General features: G+C 40.6%; 1 pseudogene; it reads left to right on the plus strand.

Annotated features, from left to right (window-relative positions):
- Nucleotides 1-4,546: 4,546 nt before the first annotated feature.
- Nucleotides 4,547-5,556, plus strand: LOC101963463 (nuclear transcription factor Y subunit alpha pseudogene; annotated as a pseudogene).
- Nucleotides 5,557-6,900: the final 1,344 nt, after the last annotated feature.

A 6,900-nucleotide genomic window follows, 5' to 3' on the forward strand; every position in this document is an offset into this window, starting at 1 on the left:
TTCATTTATTCCTGACTTATCACTAGGGTCTGAGTGAGTGTGCATCTGCTGGACTTAAGGCCCAAGACATGAGACTCTAGATCTGGAACTTGAGCTTAGCAAGCAGAGGGAATGTCTGTAATAAGTCTTTCATGTTTAAGTATGTTTGCAGTGCTTATAATTGAGTTGGAATAGTTTGCTTTGAATTGATTATATGTATTCCAGTGCCCAGCATTAAAGATTGTTATTTTCTAGATTAAGAACCTATAGAACTTGATTTATTTTTTCTTTGATGGTGCTGGGATCAAAACCAGGGCCTTTGCATTTGAGGCAAGCACTCTACTAACTGAACTATATCCCCAGTCCTAAATGAAGTATTACTTTCCTTCCTGGCTTTTGCTCTGCGTTAGACCACATCAGCCCCAACTCCTTGTTCCTTGTCACTCTAATGGTGCACACCTACATAATATATGATAATCTGGGTTTAGTTGTTCTATGCTGTGTACAGGACGAATAAATATATCCTGAGAAATGGAAAAAAGAACCTATAGAAGGGCAAGAGTTGTGGCTCAGCAGTAGAGGGCTCGCCTAGCACATGCGAGAGACTTTGTTCAATCCTCAGCACACATAAAAATAAAATTAAACAAAGGTTTTGTGTCCAACTGCAACTAAAATGCAATATTGAAAGAAAAAAGAATCCAGAAACTGAACATGTATTGAGTGATTAGAGTGAATAAAGCATTAAAAATGGCATGAGTTCACGTGTACATTCTTTATTTCTTCTTTCAACTCCATATATTTGCCCATCACACTCTCTCTCTGTGTGTCTTTCTGTCTCTCTCTGTCTCTGTCTCTGTCTCTCTCTCTCTCTCTCAGACACACATACACTCACACACACACACACACACACACACACACAGAGAGAGAGAGAGAGAGAGAGAGAGAGAGAGAGAAACAACCAAATATACCCACCCACCCCACACACACCTTTTTACAAAGGGGGAAGCATTGAAATAAGATAACTATGTTTTATATCAAATTCAGTAAGTTACTAGCCCTTATTTCTACAAGTATTTTTCTTCCTCCTTCTGTTTTTCTGAGGAGTAACTTATGTATAAAAGTAAAAGCTCTGGTATGCTCAGAACTCAGGCTTTAGAAACAATCCCTCTGAGCAGTTGGTGCCATTAATAAACTGATGCTCACCACATATTTCAGTGTCCTAACCCACATTCCTCACTAAGATAATGCAAAACTGTTAAAATTCTTTCTATCAAATTGTTAGATGAAGGAATCAACAGAACTTTATATGTATTTTCTGAGAATAACTTGAAAGAGCAGTACTGATACAGCACATGCAGGGAGCTTCAATTAAGGATCTACTTTAATTATCAATGTGCACCTTGAGAGTTGTCCTAAGTGAACTATTATGAGCCAAGTGTTCATTTCAGACCATGTGGGCAAGTTCTCAGTCTTTAAGAACATGTGACATTTCTACTGCTATTCATTTTAAATGGGAAATGGCAATTGCGGTGCATTTTCACTAGAAGTTTCCCAATTCGTTTTCAACTAGGCTTTAGAGAATTCACTCTCATTACAGTACAATTTCCACACTTCTCCTATGGGCACACTGGTGTGTGTGCTCACTAACTACAATATTATCTCTATTAAAAACCCCTGATAAAAGTACCATACAATCGGAAGTGTCTGTGTTTCCATAGTAGTTTTAAACTGAATTTTCAGAGGAGTTTCCCAGAACAGACTCCAACTCAAACACACAATTCACATCTTTTCCACTAGCATATGAGATGTAGCACTAATCAAAGTTGAATATTTGCTTTCTGAAAGCAACTTCAAAGAGAAAGTATAAAACAGTATGTACAGGTAGCTTCTGCATGTAGGATGAAACTTAATTCATTTTATAGGTCAATCAACTTCTATTACAAATGTAATAGAAGTTGCCTGGCTTCAAAAAGTTTAAAATCAATACCTTATTTTCTGTATGTGCTTACAAAGTAAACATTTTTTACAAATTAAATAATTAAAAATTTGACAAAATATTAAAATTGTATTAAAAAATTATAAAAGTGTTTAATCTCTCTTCCAAAAAAGAGGCAGTCTTTCCAGTGTATTATACAGTATTATTAATATACAGCATTTTTAGAATGAATAGCTAAATTATATTATTCTGTTAGCATAAAAAAGTCTTTAAACTGACAAAGTTTATTTTTATTTTATTTTATTTTTTAATGGAGAGAGAGAGAGTTTTTAATATTTATTTTTTAGTTTTCGGCGGGCTCAATATCTTTATTTTATATGTGAGGATTGAACCTGGGCTGCATGCATGCCAGGCGAATGCACTACCACTTGAGCCACATCTCCAGCCCCAAAGTTTATTTTTATATGCTCTAGTTAAGTCTATGAATGTCATCTGATTACAATGCATTCAACTATCTTAAATTGAATTCTCATTTAAAAAATTGCAGAGTTTGAAAAGGATACATGTTATTCTAAGACTAATAGGCTATTATAGTGCTTTTGTGCCAGTCAATGAGTTTTTGCTCACAAATGAAATGATCTATTTTATTTAGGCAGAGTTAAAATTATTACCAGCTTTCTCCATGACCTGAAAAATCAACTAAAAGAGTTAACCATCTCTAAAAATTAAGGCTTAAAAAATAATGGTATATTTTGTGTTAAATTTTAATTTCTTTGTGGGACTCTGAAAAAGTGAGAGTTTAAATTTATTTTTTAAATTTCCCTGTTGATTTTGGTTTCTATTTTACATGGCTTTTGAAAAGCTGGAAAACAGTTTATCTTTCCTAATTAGCATTCTTTTTTCATTTGGCAAATATTTATCTCCCTCCAACCTGTATCTAGTAGAAGAGCCATGTTGGCTTTTCTTAAGAACTCCCTTGTTTTCATAGTAATATGTTGTGATATCTACTGTTCTGGTTAGTTAACTTTAGCTCTCTCTTTGGCTGAATGATTGCTACTTCAAATATCAGCATAATAAATAGGAGGAACAAATGAAATCTAGCTTAAAAGCAAATATAAGGACTAAAGAAACAACAACACACATGGATTTCAAATCAGGATTTTGAATGAATATATCCTCTTTAAATCGCAGCATAGGAGTAGATGAAGACCCCACTTGTGAGAGTCCCAACAGGCTGGGAGCCAATATTCTTAAAACTATCACACCACAGGAATCTAGGTTGAGTGGTCACAATCCATTCAGGTGCCTGGAAGTAACTCGCACATCTTTGCACAGGAAATGCATTAAAATTCCCCAAGTTTGCACTCTCCTTCCCAATGCACCCCTTACAGTGTGTGTTTCTTTCTGTCACTGTCTTCCTTTTTACTCTTGAGATGCACGCTGATGACCTTGTCACAAATGATCCAGGACTGGCCTCTTCCATTTCTTTTAGAGGATCCCCAGTCTCTGAGCCACCTCATGATCAAACTGATATCCACAAAGGAAATCAATGCCTCACCTCCGGGGAAGGTAGCCTCAGGATATCAGTTACCACTTAGTGTGATGGCATGATGTGGTACTACTGCTTGTGGTAGGAGCTATTGATGAGCACTATTGAGTTCCATCCTTTCTAGGGTTCTTCACTTGGAGGCAGCTCTCAAATCTGTGCAAAGCCACCCTCCACCAGCCCCAGGGCCTGCCAGCTTTGGGAGGCCATCCTACCAATGGAGCTATTGCAGGAATGCGACAGAGAGCCCTGAAGAAAGAATCAGATGTGCTGATGTTTCACCCTCCAAAACCCACTTTAACCTTGAGGAAAGCAGGGCTTCTAGGCTACTGGGGCGTGTCCTACCTATCTCAGGAAGCAATACAACTGGAGTTGTGCTCCTGATCTGCCCACTCTCTTCCCTTTTAGATGTTTGTTGTCCTCAATAAAAATAACAATGACAAAAAGTACCCTGTGCAGCCTGTGTTAAGTGAAGGCCTCTGGTAACACTTTAAGTGTAGTATTTTATTGAGCACTTACCAAATCCTAGGAAGTAGAGATAGAAGGAGCCAGAGCTCAGAGACATGAGGCAGCATCTGGGGCCACAGGATCAGACTTGAGGGCATGCAGTGCTCTTTGCTGTGGCTTGTAGAGCTGACAGCTTATAGGCAGCTCTCTTAGGAACACTTCAAGCTGGGTGTTTGAAAGACAATTTCCCATTTTCATAGTCAGGGACCACTCTTGCCTGGATATTTCACTGCCACCAGAGCCATTGTGATCCCTTACCCTGTCCTAGTTCTGGGGTGGCTGATGCTGAGCCACCAGAGAGGAATACTGTGCTCAGATTGTAGATAGATGGCTACCATCCATGTCTGGGGGGTTGATTCTCTCACCTCCTATGGGTTAAGTGGAAGGAAGACTCCAGCAGCAACAATGGGCTGTGCCCCCACTATCAGAGAGGATAATGTGTAAATCAGCTGAATAAAGTAAGTTGTTTGCAAGGAAGCAGCAGTGGCAATGGCCGCGGCAGAGGTGGCTTGAGCCTCTGATTTCAGGGTCTGGTACTGGAGCCAATCAGTGCGGCCAACAAACCAGGGAAGGAGACAGGGAGTGCACCACCTCACAGTCTTCTAGGCTCTCCAAAGTGAAGGTCACTGTGGACAGGATTCTATCTGGGAGGGGCCATGGAGCAGTATATGGCAAATAGCAATAGCTCAACAGAACAGATTGTTGTGCAGGCTGGACAAATTCAGCAGCAGGTCCAGGGCCAACCATAAGTGGTGCAAGTCAGTGGAGGCCGATTAATCAACTGGCCAACCTATTATAGCCAAGGCTGTCCCTGGGGGACAAGGTCAAACCATCATGCAAGTAACTGTATCTGGGACACAGGGTTTGTAACAGATACAACTGGTTCTACCTGGACAGATCCAAATCCAGGGTGGGCAGGCTGTGCAGGTCCAGAGCCAGCAAGGTCAGACCCAGCAGATCATCATTCAGCAGCCTCAGACAGCTGTCACTGCTGGCCAGACTCAGACTCAGCAACAAATTGCTGTCCAGGGAAAGCAAGTGGCACAGACTGCTGAAGGGAAAACCATTATCTACCAGCCAGTTAATGCAGATGGTAGTATTCTCCAGCAAGGCGTGATCACCATCCCATTAGTCAGTTTGGCAGGAGCACAGATTGTTCTGACAGGAGCCAATACCAACACTTCCAGGGACAAGGGGCTGTCACTGTTACATTAGCAGTGGTAGGCAATGTGGTCAATTCCAGAGGGATGGTCATGATGCTGCCTGGAGCTGGCTCTGTGCCTGCTCTCCAGAGAATCCCCCTACGTGGAGCAGAGATGCTTGAAGAAGAGCCCCTCTATGTGAATGCCAAACAGTACCACCATATTCTTAAAAAGAGGCAAGCTCAGGAAAAACTAGAAGCAGAAGGGAAAATTCCAAAGGAAAGAAGGAAATACTTGCATGAGTCTCAGCAGCCTCATGCCATGGCTCAGATGTGTGGTAAAGGTGGACGATTTTTCTCTCCCAAAGAAAAGGATAGTCCCCATATGCAGGATCCAAACCAAACTGATGAAGAAGAAATGACACAGATAATTGGAGTCTCCTAACCACAGGCCATATGATGGAGCTGATCAAGGTCATATTCCTTGCCAATGTTTTCTACTGTTCCAGGAAATTGATCTGCTCTTCAAATGGGACACTGATGATCACTTTTGCCCTTTTCCACAGGTCTAAAACCACTTAGTTTTAATAAGTGGCTCAGTATTATAATTGTAGCAATGACTGGCAAACTGAAGTTGCAAGCCTTTGTCTCACCCTTTCAGTCAGGACCTATTTCAGACTGTTGATAACATTTGACATTTCATGGATTAGGTTGATACAAGGAGATGCTTGCCAGCCCAGCTGTGCACAAGCACTTATGTTGACTGGTGAAGCCAGCCAGCCATCTTAGCAGGGAAAAACATCCTTCTCAACCTGACCTGCAATCAGGGAAGCTGCAGCTCATTCCCTCCCATGGAATCTAGATAGAATCCATTCCTCTGGTGGGGGATCTCAGGCTGATCATCTGAATAGACACTTTGCATTCAGATGGCCTCTGAGCAAGAAAGTTCCATACTGTGATATGGAAACAATAAATTCTCTGAGATACAGCCATCTAATCTGTGGTAATAATAAGAATCTCTGTCTGACCAGATGCCAGGTTGCCAGGTTCATATTTTAGGACTTCAGCCAAGAAAAGTCCAAAATGATATTTTGGACTCTAGGGATAAGGTGATAAAATTTTGAAGACCCTAATATATATATATCAGAATCTCACTTTTTAGTTTTGACAAGTTGTGTTCTGCTTGTCTCTGTTGACAGGACATCAGGACCATAGGTAGTGTTGTGGCTACTTTTCAGACAATATAGAGGGTCCTGGAACTGAAAACTGCCTTTCCTAAGTAGAAAACAAAACTCTTCAAAAACTTCTCTGCTGATACACTGAAAACATTTGTAGTAATTCCTAATCAGAGAGGCAAACTAGAGATTTTCAAGTGTAGTCTTGATGACATTTGGAGAATATTAGAGTGTTTCAGTCTAGGAAGAAAGAGAAAGGGTAGTCTACCTATCAGGTGTTGTCATAGAGCTAGATTCTCCTCCCGTGGATAAGTGTCTGGAATGGATCATTAAGATAAAGAGACTAATTTACATTTATTCTAAAACCTTTTAACAAGTACTGCTAGGGAGAATTCTGAGATTGAGTCTTTGACAAAGGACCAGGAAAGCACTATTCAAGCACACTGTCCTGGACATAGTCCAGGTTACCTGCTAGAGCTTGATGTGGATGTTGGCTTTATTCTAGCAGCATTTTGTGCTGGCCCCAGAAAGAAGACATTCTTTTTCTTCCCAAGGCAGCTTTGGTTTCATTTGCATTTGTTTTCCCCTTTCCTTTTAGGCCTTGTGCAGAAAGGTT

This window comes from Ictidomys tridecemlineatus, chromosome 13 (genome assembly GCF_052094955.1).
Source record: "Ictidomys tridecemlineatus isolate mIctTri1 chromosome 13, mIctTri1.hap1, whole genome shotgun sequence".
Classification (NCBI taxonomy): domain Eukaryota; kingdom Metazoa; phylum Chordata; class Mammalia; order Rodentia; family Sciuridae; genus Ictidomys; species Ictidomys tridecemlineatus.